The sequence below is a fragment of the Mustela lutreola genome, chromosome 3 (genome assembly GCF_030435805.1).
Source record: "Mustela lutreola isolate mMusLut2 chromosome 3, mMusLut2.pri, whole genome shotgun sequence".
Classification (NCBI taxonomy): Eukaryota; Metazoa; Chordata; class Mammalia; order Carnivora; family Mustelidae; genus Mustela; species Mustela lutreola.
In genome coordinates this window covers 25,518,922-25,533,982 of record NC_081292.1, presented here as the reverse complement: position 1 = coordinate 25,533,982, position 15,061 = coordinate 25,518,922, and the positions used below count along the sequence as shown (strand labels likewise).

At 33.7% G+C, this 15,061-nt stretch overlaps 1 protein-coding gene across 2 annotated transcripts in view; it reads right to left on the bottom strand.

Moving 5' to 3' along the window:
- The window catches only part of CSMD3 (CUB and Sushi multiple domains 3), a 1,244,673-nt gene that overhangs the window by 950,423 nt on the left and 279,189 nt on the right, over positions 1 to 15,061 (bottom strand). The gene's annotated exons all lie outside the window — the stretch shown is intronic.

Genomic DNA, 15,061 nt, shown 5'->3' with positions numbered 1-15,061 from the left:
ATATTCGCAAGTAACATATCAGATAAAGGGCTAGTATCCAAAATCTAGAAAGAACTTAATCAAACTCAACACCCAAAGAACAAATAATGCAATCAAGCAATGGGCAGAGGACATGAACAGACATTTCTGCAAAGGAGACATTTAGATGGCCAACAGACACATGAAAAAGTGCTCCACATCCTCGGCATTAGGGAAATACAAATCAAATCCACAATGAGATATTACCTCACAGCAGTCAGAATGGCTAACATTAACAAGTCAAGAAACAACAGATGTTGGCAAGGATGCAGAGAAAGGGGAACCCTCCTACACTGTTGGTGGGAATGCAAGCTAGTGCAGCCACTCTGGAAAACAGTGTGGAGGTTTCTCAAAAAGTTGAATATAGAGCAAACCTATTACCCAGCTATCTCTGTACTGGGTATTTACCCTAAAGATACAAATTTACCCTAAAGATACAAATGATCCGAAGGGGCACGCAAAGATACAGTGATCCAAAGGGGTACGTGCTCCCAATTGTTTATAGCAGCTCTCTCCACAATAGCCAAATTATGGAAAGAACCTAGATGTACATTAAGAGATGAAGAGATGAATGGATAAAGAAGATATTATATATATATATATATATATATATATATATATATATGAAAATGAAATATGATGCAGCCATCAAATGAAATGAAATCTTGCCATTTGCAAGAGTGCAGATGGAACTAGAGGGTATTATGCTAAGTGAAATAAGTCAATCAAAGAAAGACAATTACCATATGATCTCTCTGATATGAGAAATTTCAGAGGCAGGGCAGGAGTGGTGGGGAATAGGGAGGGAATAAAATGAAACAAGATGGGATTGGGAAAGAGACAAATCATAAAAGATTCTTAATCTCAGGAAACAAACTGGGAGTTGCTGGGCAAAGAGGAGGAGGGGTATTGTGGCTGGGTTATAGACATTGGGGAGGGTACGTGCTATGGTGAGTGCTGTGAAATCTGTAAGTCTGATGATTCACAGACCTGTACTCCTGGGGCAAATAATATTTTATATGTTAATTTAAAAATATATATGGTATGTATTATGAATGTTTACAAATATTCTATTTCTTCTGGCCTTTGGTGGGTTTGTACTTCTCTACCACTTTCAGAATATATATAGTCATGGTACATGTTTGGGCCAATGAAATAAAAAATGGATGTACCCATCTCCTGACCAAAATGTCAAGACATTGTATCTTAATGCACTTTTTTTTTCTTGCCATAGCAGTTATGGAAAAAATTGCTACGATATGGCCTCTGTAACTCTAAATTAGCTAATGACTATGGCAATCACTTGCATTGGATAGGTAGACTGAGAAAAAAATTCAACCTTCATTTTGTGAAGATACTGTAAGTGTTAGAATTATTGGTTATTGCCATATGACCTAGCCTTTCTAACTGACACAAGCCCTATTAGTCAAATTTTATACACTAAATAAGATGAAAAACTGTCATGACTTCTTAATAATTCTCAAGCCTTTACTCTTTTTTCCTAACCTACAGTCACTTGATCTGAAACATCTCTAAAGAAGTCTATTATAATATCTTTATTGAGCTGAGTTATCCATGAGGGTAAAAGGAGTTAAACTAAATTTTATTAAGAAAAGTCAATGTCACAGACTGAAGTTCTCATTAAATGATTAAACTACTTCTCCTAATAATCTGACCCTACAAAATAATAGAAAATACATTTAAAGTTCACATGATTAATGCTGTGGGATATAAACTGATTACATTATTGTTCAAATGATGGAAAACAATGCCCTCTTCCCACCATTTCTGCTAGCTGCTACGTCAAAATATTATAGAATGAAAACTTCACCTCCTATCAGCAAATCAAAACACACTAGTGTTCAGGAAAGGCAACACCAAAGAAACCATGTATTAGAGACTGGAGAAGTGATGGTATTAACACATTTATAATAACTGTAAGTGAAGTGTTACCTAGATTTCTCTGAAAACACAAACTGATAGTTAAATATTCTTTAAGAGTCAAATACTTTCAATTGTTCATTGATGTTATTCGGTAACAAGTTTTATTGGGAAACAATTGGGGGAATAGTCCATGTCCTATGATTATCCAGAAGAGACTCAGCAAGGTTGTTTAACATATCCTCAATAATAAATTGTTCACTGATGCATTTTAGATCATTTCTATTGATTCAGCTGGAAGAGTGCAAGTGATGGTGATATACTTTTTAATGATATTTTTAATACAATAAACATGAAAGGCTAACATATACAAAGTTTTCAGTCATTTAGCAATATTTGAAATATTTTTACATTTTCTCTTTCATATTTTTCTTTATTCCTTTTCTATCTTTAATGGCACTTTAAACATCTGCACCATATATGTATTACATGAGAAGTCTAGAAAGAATTCTAAATTTTGATAGTTGATAGAAGAATGCCATTCCATTGGATGAAACTAACTTTCCCTGGACCTTACATATCAATAGCATATGAAAATGAACTATAACTTGTAATATTCACTTTGTTAATATAACATTAAATTTAGTTAAACTTTAGAAGGATTCAGGAAAACAAATTATTCCCATATAAATGAATATCTCCATTGAGTAATTGCTAAGGAAAGAAATCAAATAAATGTCCCCATAAAATAATCTATCCCCACATGCCACATAATATCCTTTAGTCTCTGACCTAGAAATCCTCTATATTTTAAAAAAAATCTGCAATTTGATTTAAAAATAATATGCTCTGTTCAGAGCATAGATGTAGAATTAAAACAGATCATATACAAAAGATGTTAAAACTTGTGGGAAAGGAATGATAGTATTCAAAAAAATTTATAGATGGCCTTTCTGATAAAATGCCCCAAGGCTAACTGTAGCATATTCCTAACTAAATGTTTACTAGTTACTAAGCTAGATATCAAGAGCAACTCAATTTTTTTGTTATTGCTAATAGAAATTTTAGCCTATCCTCTGAGCAATTACAGATGCCCCAGGGGATGAATCCTGATTTGTCTAAGTCAGTTGATGGTAGATTCACTCACAATTCACAAGAGATCAGGATAGTCCTCCTTTTAATAACAGAGTATTGTGCATAGAAAACCTTAACCATCATTGGAAAGTTACACAGGTTCTAAAATCTTAGAAAGATGCTACAGAAAATGGTTCTAGTTTACTAGGTTTTAATCACTTTACCAGTGTGAACTTTAGCAAGTTTTTTTTTTTTAACCTCCACTTGCCTCAGTGGATTCTTAAAATGAGATATTCATGACTAACTGGTATGTTTTTATAAGATAAAATGAAATAATTCATATATTCTAATGCTTAGATATATCCTCAGGACATGATGAGGACTTAATACATATTAGCTGTATTAGATGGTGGCATAGACTGAATGTATAGGTCTTCCAAAAAGTCACATGTGGACATTTACCAATGCCTTAATCTTAGACTTCCCAGTAGCTACCAGACCAAGAGAAATAAATTTATATTGTTTATAATCCACACAGTCTATGGTATTTTGTTGCAGCATCCTACACAAAACAGATGTCAGATAGAAACTTTTCTCAACTATCTTCCACTTCTGTGCAAATGTTTTAGTGTGTGCAAAATGGAAGACACAAACCTTGTACCCATTGCTGATGGTCTCTCACTTATGATGGATTTTACATGATCAGCATTTGCTATCTTGTCAAAAAAAAAAAATGCTTGATATCACACTTTCAAATATACTTAATGGCTTACACCTGTCTAGAGGATAAGATAAAATGCTCTTTAGTCTAGACTTCAAAATGCTCCAAAAGATGATTTCAACCAATGTTCTCAGTTGAAATTTTAATCTCTCCTCTCTACATCTGCCTCCAATAGTCAAAGTCAACTCATTTTCCATCTCCGCAAATGAAGTGTTACATCACCACAGCTACAAACATACACATGACTACGCACATTATATATGACTGAATACATTTGCTCCCTAGCCCTGAAAAGTTCTTTCTCTATTTCTACCTTTGAAATAGCTTGAAAACATAAAAAAGTGGTAAAGAACAAAGAAACAAGGAAAGGCTATTATTAATAAATGTTTAATTGAAATGAGTAGAGGAATAAGGCAGTAAGCTCAGCACAGTAAATTGTTATAAAATTAATACATTTGTGAGGTTGGTAGACTTAATTTAATAAAAGTGTTAAGCAACTGCATAGGCAAAACTTAAGAAAAAGTGGAAGGAAAAAAATTTATAATCAAGACAGTGAGGAAGAGAGTATAGTAAAGAGGTTAAGAAAATGGTATTGGAGTCAAATTGCTTGAATTCAAATCTAGCTCTGCCTTTTACTATCTATGCAATCTTGAGAAATTTTCTTAACCACATTGTGCTTTTGTTTCCCTATCTATATAATGGAGATCCAGATAGTAATCATTCTGTAAAGCTTAAGTGTGAATATTAAGTTTGTTATTACACATAGATTTCAAAACTATCTCTGGCCCAAAGAAAGTTTTCATTAAGTGTTATGAGATAAAAAGGAAATATAATATATTATCAGTTATTTTTCAAGTCTTCATCAATATTAATTTTTCACCAAAACAAATCCTCAACTGCCTCTACATATTATTTGTACCTATTATTTAAACCTGTCTTGAGAGATGCAGTAGAAGGAGCTATCTATACTATACTATGTAGTTATTTATGTGTACATCCTAGATATTGTAGGACCTCTAAAATCAGCAACTGTTGTATATTTTTCCATCATTGTGAGCTAATAGGTATTTATTAAGTAAATATAATAAATACAAAGATGTTATCTCACTTTTAATATGAAAATAGGTTGCTATAATTTTCACATCTTATTATTAACTTTGCAGCCATCAAATTATGTGTTTTGAGAGAAACTTAGGGGTGTAACAATAACGTGCCAAATATTTTAATTGAGGTGCGATATTTTATAGTATGATAATATTCAAATATACAATTAAATTAACAATGACCTCATTACCATTGTTTAGAATCAGCATTTTCAATTATAGATACAAAAATTCAGCATCAAGAACCATTTTTTAAAATATATGTATTTATTTATTTGACAGACAGAGATCACAAGTAGGCAGAGAGAGAGTAGGGAAAGCAGGCTCCCTGCTGAGCAGACAGCCTGATGCAGGGCTTAATTGCAGGACCCTGAGATCATGACCTGAGCTGAAGGCAGAGGCTTTAACCCACTGAGCCATCCAGGCGCCCCAGGAGCCATTTTAGAAAAGGTTATGAGATTGAAGTCATAGAACACTTTCAGAAATTTTGGGATAGCTGATACAGTATAAATAAGTACTTACAAATTAATGCTAAGCATGAAGTCTTTAAAAATTACATCATATTGAATTTTCTGTGTAAAAGGTGTAAATATAAAAATTAAATTATTTTGGAAATTAAACACCTATTCAATGACAAAACTCAAAGAAAATTAAGGTCATATTAATGCAGAAACATTGTGCTTTCGGCTCTGTTCTCAATGGCCAAATTCCAAATTTATAAAAAAACAAAGATTCAGATTTTGAAAATAAGAAAAAAATTATTACAACTAAATCTAGAAAGAGTTAGAGATCATTAATTTTGGGCAGTGATATAAGGCATTATGTTTTGATTCTAGGAATACAGTCCTTGTATCTTATTGAAAAGATACAGATATTTTCAATAGCAAAGCCTCATTTTATATAAGAAAAAAATGTGATGCAACCCCTGAAAGTTCTTTCTCTGAGTTCAAATTTATAGATATCATAAAGACCATCGATCAGTAAATTGTACTATACTTTCCTTATGTTGTACTGCATAAGTTTCTTACTCTACTTTGAAAGCTGGTTTTTCCAAAACAAATTATTTGCTTTTACTTTGTAAGACTATGAAGTAATCATGTTTTCCAATCTGTTTATGTTCCCAGAGAGATTAAAATCAAACAATGCTGATTCTAAAAAATACGTAAGAATACAGAACATGATTTTTGTATGTTAACCTTGCTCTTAGTTTCTTCTCACTCCTCTGTTATTTTCTCTTAACATAGCTATCCTTGTTTACATTTAATTTATTTTTTTTGCTACGTGTATCGTGTTTTTATTGCTTTTTTTAATTAGTTAAAAAATTAAATACAAGTATAAATAAATGACCTTTGTATTTTAACTTAGTTTGAATACTATGCTAACCTCAAACACAAGGATCAGTAAATAAAATTATATTGATCAGGATACAAGGAATTAGTGACATAAATATAAGAACAAAAATATAATAGACAAAATATTCATTTTTTTCAAGACTCCCTCAAAATTTAAGACATTCAATACCAGTTTTACGTACTCAAGACTTGTATAGTAAAAATAAAATTATTTCTCTTCTGTTGAGTCAGATTAATATTTTGGAAAAGCCTAAGGAAAATGACTATAGAAAATTTTCAGATTTCAAGCACATTAAAGCAATAGACCAAAAAAGTAGAGTTTTTGAAGGCATTCAAGTTTAAGCATTTCATTTTGTTATCCATTCTTAATTATATGCAAGATCTGTCATCACTGAATGGCTCAACCATACATACCCTTAACATAACTTACTAAGACAATGAGTGACTGATAAACTGTAACAGAGGAGGCAGAGCTTAAGACCAAAAATGTGTGAAGCGTTCTTCCAGAAGAACTTAAAAATTCTTATTACTGGGCTTTCTTAGCTCAAAAAACAGGAAATTTTCATATAAAGCTAGTCTACTAACATGTGTCTTATGTCACTATCCAATGTCTTTGGTGGGCTTCTATTCACTTTCTTCCTTTATCCAAAATTATTTTGCCTTAACTTTTGAGTTAAGGTAGCTTTACAAAGAGCAAAATACCAAATTGCCGTCACTGTGGTTCACTGAGCTTAAATCCTAGTATGACATTATAGGATTGCTTTTCAAGGTTCTTATGCATGAAACCAGCTATTTGACTAAGCACACTCCATCATTTTTTCTTTAAGTTGTGATCCCACATTGCACACACCAAGATGATATAATTTTCTATTTTTCTACACGTTTTGAAATGTAGATAAGTGTTGGAAAATGAGTACTGCTTAATGTTTTTAAAATTCTGTTTTTAGGGGCACCTGGGTGTCTCAGTGGTTAAAGCCTCTGCCTTCAGCTCAGGTCATGATCTCAGGGTACTGGGATCAAGCCCCGAATCAGACTCTCTTCTCAGCATGGAGCCCACTTCCCTCTCTTTTTCTTCCTTCCTCTCTGCCTACTTGTGATCTCTCTTCAAGTAAATAAATAAAATCTTTAAAAAATATATTCTGTTTTTATTTGGGGAACAATATTATGAAACGATTTGATGTAGCTTCTTCAAAAATATACACTTTCCTCAAATAATTTAGATCTTTCACTAAGAATATTTTAAATTGTTTTTTTGTCAAAACAAGTAGACAAGGGGCACCTGGGTGGCTCAGTTGGTTAAGGGACTGCCTTCAGCTCAGGTCATGATCCTGGAGTCCTGGGATCGAGTCTTGCATGGGGCTCCCACCTTCACAAAGAGTCTCCTTCTCCCTCTGACCTTCTCCTCTCTCATGCTCTCTCAATCTCTCTCTCAAATAAATAAATAAAATTAAAAAAAAAAAAACCCAAGTAGACAAAAACCCCAGGCAAACAAAACTTCAGTGGAAGTGTATGGCTCAAAATTCTACCTAATATGCATAAACATCTGAAGACTCAGTCATATGAAAAGGAAACTAACTTTTTTCTTTGATTTTCAAAATATACATTGTTGGTATTTTTCTAAGAATCACACAGAAAGAGAAAGAAATGGAAATCATTCCAGTAAAGAAAAAGAACCAAACTCCTACAAATTAACAATATATTATTATAACCTATAACACACAAAAAATACAGTTCTAATGACTGTCTTTTTGTTGTCAAAGAACATGAAATAGTTTATAATAAGAATGGCAGATGAAGAATCAAAATACTTGGACAGCTGAGTAAAGCTACAAAAATATTTGAGTTATTTGATACATGGGAGATGGGGGGCAGGGAATAGCTTCCTGAATGGAGAAAGATACAGCATAATAAAGCCATATGGGGAAAATAATTTGTGAGCTGAATGTTAAAGTCATGGCTTACTGTTAGTTGCAGCATCAGGGAACAGGACAATTATATGGTAAGAGTACAAGATCCTGATTTTCTTCTCTAAATATCAGAAACACATAGAAGTCCAACACTACTGGTTACATAAGAATGCTATTCTCTCTTTTCTAGGTCACCAAATAAAATATCCTATGCTCAAAAGATTATGAGTTTCACGAGGCCTGAGTTGTTTTATCTATCATTATATGTAGTATTGTGTCCTGCAAATAATGATTTCTTAATATGTATCAGTTTAGTTATTGAATGTACATCAAATATAAGAACTTCCAGCAAAGAATGCCTCAGAAATGCTGTTGCCCTTGAGAAACACGTTTTCACCACTAATGTATATTACTTGCTGATCCCAATATAATTTTCTAGCTTAATGTGGGGCTTAAAATTCCCCCTAACCACTGCAACTCTGAAAAAATGTAATTCCACTGCCTATATGATCCTAGATATGTTCATTCTCTGGTGTTATCAGTTTTCAAATACCTGTTTTGATGATGATGATAGAAATAAGGAAATTGCTATTTGTTATTATAGATTAGGTATGTTATATACATTCCCTGATACGATTCTCATCATAATGTTATAAAGTAGTGAGGACTTCCCCTATTAAACATATGAGAAAACTAAGATCTGAAAACTAAATATCTAGTTTTAAAGTTTCTATACCTTCTCAGTGACAGAGATGTAAAGCAAACCAAGGCTTTTATTAGAGAGCACACTCTTTACAGAGATTTTTACCGTTACTGAAAAAGTATTCTCCAATATATCAGAGCTGTAGGCACACGTTTAACTGTCAACAGATATTTTTAAATATATTGAACACATATATAACACAAGCAATAGCTATTATGTCTACATTATTTTTTAAATTACTTTTTAAAATGTATTTGAAACTAATTTGAAATTTTTAGTAACTTCTATATGCTAGGCATTGCACAAATATTTTTTAAATAACACCTTGTTTAAGCTAATCTCAACATTCATCGGTTCCTAAGATAGGTAAAAATATTTTCAATTTCTGACATAAGAAACAACACACCCAGGCAAGGCAGAGCAGGAAAGCAAATCAGCTCATAGATCTTATGCCCTCAAAGACAAATCGCACGTCCTTTGTTCCATCATGCTAGAAACTTTAATCAGGACATTTTCAGCATTTTATCACACAAACAACTATTCATAACAAGATTAGAGTACATGAGAGGGCAACTGAGTGTTGGCCTGATCGCTGATAGAACAGCCTATATTTTCCAGGGAGAGAGAAAGTAGCATGGAAGCTTGCAAATCACTCCTTGGCTTGACAGTCTTCATGGTACTAGTATAACTCTATCACCATGTAATACATGTTTAACTTCCTTGCTAATTAAAGGCATACTAAAAATGTTTGCCTCATGACTGTCAAATATAGGAGTTCACACAAAGGGACCAGAACCCTATAGGAGTATAAATGGTAGGGCTAATAAAACCAAGATTTGGTGCCCAAATAATGCTGCATGGATAATAATGCAAAGTGTGGTGGAGAAACTAGGTCTGCTAAAATATTTCCTGAGATAATATTTTAAAGTAACATCTTTGGGGGGGCAGCTGGGTGGCTCAGTCACTTAAACAACTGACTCTTGATTTTGGCTTAGGTCAGGATCTCAGGATCATGAGGTAGAACCCCACTCAGGCTGTGCACTGGGCATGGAGCCTGCTTAAGATTCTCTCCTTCTTCCTCTACCCCGCACCCCCACTGCTCATATGTGTGTGCTCTCTAAACCAATCAATCAATAATGAAATACAACACAATTACTTTTATGGAAATCAGCTAAATTAAATAATAATAGCCCCAGTTTTCAAGAAGAATACTTAATGCATGGTGTAGCCCATGACATTTTGATATTCAACAATGAATTTAATTTCCTTTTTTTTTTTTTTTTTTTTTTTTGCCTAGGACAATTTATCACTAACACCATACTTTCCATAATTCAGGGAGTTACAATAAAACATTTTCTCCTTTGGGAATGGATTTAAGGGAAAAAAAAAAGGCAATTTACTAGGTTTTCAAATCTTAAAAAAGAGGGAATAAAGATTTTAGCTTCAAAAGAATAAAAATGTTAAAAAGTAACATTACAGGGAATTATTTAAAAAAAAAAGAAAAACCAACACTGGACTCTGTTTTGATCTAGCATAGAAAAATCTCATATTAGAAAATATTTTCTCACTTTCCAATTTGCAGCTCAGTATTGTGTTTAAGCACTATATGGAAATGAATAGAAGCCTGACACTGGGTTATTTATGTGTTTTGTTCTCAAGTCAATAAAATATTTTCCAGTTTTCATAATTAATTATTTTTGTACTTAGGTTTTATCAATAATCAGGCCTATTATTAATGTAGCATCATGTTTCTGAATATCATGTTTCAGCATTACACATGCATAAGTGTGCAATCAGGGCAAATACACAGAATAAATGGCATTTTTGTTTTTTAATGCTTTTTTGAGAAGTTTTCCAGAGTACTGAGCAGGGGTGAATGAATATCCTTCCAATAACCTCACAATATATCCTTTACAAGCATTACTTCTTAACATTACTTAGTTGTTGTTTTGTTTTTGTTTGTTTCTTTGTTTTTGGCTGTTTGGTTTACTTCTAACCTTGTCTGAAATCACTTTTTCTTTGGAAGGCTTTGGTATAATTTGCATATAGAAGCATCGACTAAACCTTCCTTCCTTTAGCCCCTTCTCCAATTTTTACCTCTAATTGCTCTTTCCAATTCCATGTTTTAGTAACACATTTTTGCCAAGGTTTTAAAGTAGGGGTTTCAGTTATTCTCTGACAAAACAAGCTGCTGCTCTTCATTCCATCAACTGTTTTCTTTACCACATTGTTGTGGAAGGCACTCTTGTTCCCAAGAATAAAACTTGGAAGATCCTTCTCATTCCTCATTGCTAATGTAGCTAATGGCAATTTCTTTTGCTTTGTCAGAAGTGACAGTTCCCTCATTAGCCCTTTTGCTTATCTGTCCTGTCAAATATTTGGTTCACGTCCCTTGGCACCAATTGACTATATGACATCTACATCACTAACACAGAAGCCTTCCCCCAAAAGAATCTCTCCTGTCAGATCAAAATAAACTCTGTCAACATTTGACAACATTATATCCCTTCATTGATCATTGCTTTCCCTGAAACCTCTATGGATTCTAAGATCTTTACTTTGGGCTATAAATAAACTCAGGAAATATAAATAAAAACTCAGGCTATAAATATTCAGGAAAATATAATACTGTTTTTAAATATATAACACTCATTTAAAATTTTCTTTAATTAATCTAGAATTCATCCTAGAACAACCTTAAATATTTTATGATTGATGACTTAAATCTTAATAGGTTAATTCTTCTATCAAATGATCTGACTTTTTGACCAAGGTTTCCATTCATTTAAAACACTGTAATGGGGGCGCCTGGGTGGCTCAGTCAGCTAAGCAGCTGCCTTCTGCTCAGGCCATGATCCCAGGATCCTGGGATTGAGCCCCCCATCAAGCTTCCTGCTCAGCAGAGAGCCTGCTTCTCCCTCTCCCTCTGCCTGCTGTTCTGTTTACTTGTGCTCTCTATCTCTCTAATAAATAAATAAAATCTTTTTAAAAAATAAAACTATAATTTATGTGTAAATTTTACAAATAGTTTTGTTAGTTTGCCCTGGGGTGTGTATATCAAAATGCCACTCTGAATATAGAATATCATTACGAATTTTAGAACGTTTAAATTTAGGAATAGCATATCCATTCACCTTGTCTGTCAACTGCTCTTAATTAGTAAGGAATATTGGGATCACTGAGTTGAGAAGGACTCTGAGGCCACATCACAACTCACTGGGAATAAATGTCATAGAAATGTTTATCAAAGGAGGGAGTGCATAAAAGGCACGTGTCCCAGGCATTTCCAACCCAAGACTTACAGCATAGGAATTCACTTTCACTTTTTATAGAATATTGTGTAGTTCAGCACCAGGCTGAACTATTTTCAAATACTAGCAGATGGTGTTGATAAAATTCATCCTGCTTGTGAACAAACACAAAAACCCTTGCACCATACCCTCTAGGTTGATATGGCACTCGTTTTTCTTAATTAAACTATCATTGTTAGGAAGCATCAGAAGAATTCTCTAAAAGCCAGGGTTTCATCAAGGAGAGACACTATGTAAACTCCAGGGAAAGCAATAAGCAGATCATTACAGGGTTATCAGCCCCCTGCAAAGTTATAAATTAAAGAATCAGTATGCTATCAAGTGGCAAAGAGCAGAGGAGGGAGGCTACAGTCTAAATGTCTATCTTTTCTTTTGACAACCACACAAAATCCAAATACTCTATTCCCCTATTCTTTTAAGTTTAAAAAAAAATGCTTAATGGGAGATAAATTGTTCCTTAGAAAATTAGAGCATGTGCTCTATGAAGGCTGACTTCATTGACTCTACCTTTAGCCAGTGAATATTAGTAACACACCAGAATTACTTTTAAGGCTAGAAAGGAAAATTATCAACTCATTGAAAATATTCCTGCTCTATGTAGTTTTTATTTTTAGTCAGTCTTTTGTGAAATATTCTCTTAAAGTGTTGGCCTTACTTGAACTTTCTTCCACTCAATTGAGAGAAATTAAGCTCATCCTTATCAAGGTGCCTAACATACACAGATACTGATATTAAAGCAATTATCACACATTATTGTAATTATCTGATTACATAATGATCAGACCCACTAGAACTGCCTTCTTAAAGGCAAGACGTGTTTCTTAATTATCTTTTGATTTTCAATACACAAAATAATCCTTTACACAGGATATGGCCTTAATAAATAGATGAGTGAATGAGTAAATTTATTCACTGGTATCTTTGTTAAAGAGAAGAAAAGGCAAGTTTAGCAGATTGAGGTTGAACAGGCAGAATTTCCAAAAATAGTGGGTATCATTTTTTTTTAATAGAAAAAAAACATAGAGGTTAAAAATGGAAGTCAAAGGAAATAAGCCTAAAGAAATCTGGGGGTGAGAAGTAGAGTTCACACTCTGGGAAAACAAACAAAACTGCAATGACAAGATAAAGTATTGGTTTTAGGGTTAGACTTGGACACAAGATCATGGATATTATCCACCCACTTTTTGTTGACTGTAATTCTTTCCTTTAGGGAGAAGATGATAAGACATGCTAAGGATAAGTGGGTAGACAGAGCTAGCATAAATAATAACTTAGTATGCATCTGGCACTTTACATATGCTATCACATTAAACTCTAACAGTACTGTGATGTTCGTATTTCTCTCTCTTCATCCTATTAGAGCTAAAAAATAGTTTCCAAAATTAATGTGCTTTTTTGCTCAAAGGCCCCACTGAATAAGGGGCACACCTAGTATTTAGACTCAGATCTTTCTGGTTCCACACGTTCTTATTGGAACTAAGGTGAATACAGAGCCCAACAACAGGAAGTAACATTTAGCCAGAATTGGTAGTGCTCCACAGAAATCTCTTAAAGAGGCTTCTTGGTTTTCTGAATCTTAATAAATCCTTTTGATTTTGGAAGTTTTGTGCTTTGAAAGAGATGATAGTCTTTTGACTGATTCAAATGTAAAACTCCATTTCTTTTCTTATAATAAAATACTTCTGAACAGAGATGCAAATTATTTTGGTGAAGTGTCAAAAGGGTAACAACTTAGGCTTTGTAACTAAACAAAATGGGTTCAAATCTAACATCCCTACCACACCCCAAATTGAGAGAAATTTCTCCATGGACCCTAACCTTTCTTCACATCTTGTAAGCAGAGATTCCAACTGTCCTTCCGCTCTTTGTACTAAACTATCTTTACAAAGATGTTGGTACAACAAACAGCCTCAGGGGACAGTGTCTTCCACCAGAGTAAAGGGCAAGTTTGCCTATAACTTTGTAGGGAGAGAAAGAGGGGTGCCCTCCAGAGCAAAGGGCAGACATCCTAATTTACAAAGCATCCCATTTTCCCTAAGCTCATGGTTTTTCATGTGCAGGTTCCTCATACTCTTTATATCATTCGATAAGAATTAGGGCTTAGCAAACTGGCACAAATGTTAATAATCTGGATGGTGACAGTTTGGTGAATAATAAACTCTCCTCTGTTTCTGACCCAAAAAACTGGGGTCCTCTACCACCACCCAAGAAACTGTGGCAGAGAAATTTGTTAACTCGCAAGTCGAGTAAAATCTGACTCTATAGTTCTCGACATTTACTGAGGAAATTTGAGCAGTTATTCCAAAATTTTTGCACTTCAGTTTTGTATTGTTATGAAATTTAAAAGTGACTATACTTAGAAATTTCTTAGTACGCTATCACATCCAAATGGTGTTCTAAGTGTTCCAATAAATGGTAGCTAATAGTAGTCAGAAATAGCATCAGTCAAAACAGCAGAGTAGAAACTGCAAGAGAAGCAAAGGTAGCACTGACACTAAGAATGCCAATGCATGGCAGATATTTTATTAAGTGGCAGTTATTGGTTTTCTTCTTTAATCTTCACAACAAATGGAAAAGATGTTGTTGTTTTCTCTCTCATTGGTTAAGTGAAATAAATGAATATGTTTGATATGATTTGCCTAAAATCACTCCCATAGTCATTGTCAAAGCCGAGATAAGTCAGCTGTGTCTGATTTTCAAGAGTCTTCCCTGCTTGTACTTGGCAGTCACATGTTGGAAAGGAAGCTACAAAGTAACTGAGACCAGCATTGGACATTCCTACCTCGCATTCATACAGGAAGCAAATGCCAAAAGATAAAAGAGATACAACTCATTTATCTTTCCCTTTGTTCAAAAAGTAAGCTCACGGAAAATGATAAAGGTCTCCAAAATTTCTGTGGGCAAGATTCATCCATGAATTCGGCTCCCATTCAACATGCATCTTGCAGGCACTGTACTTTGAAACTTTGTCCACATTAGAGTATTATGGTT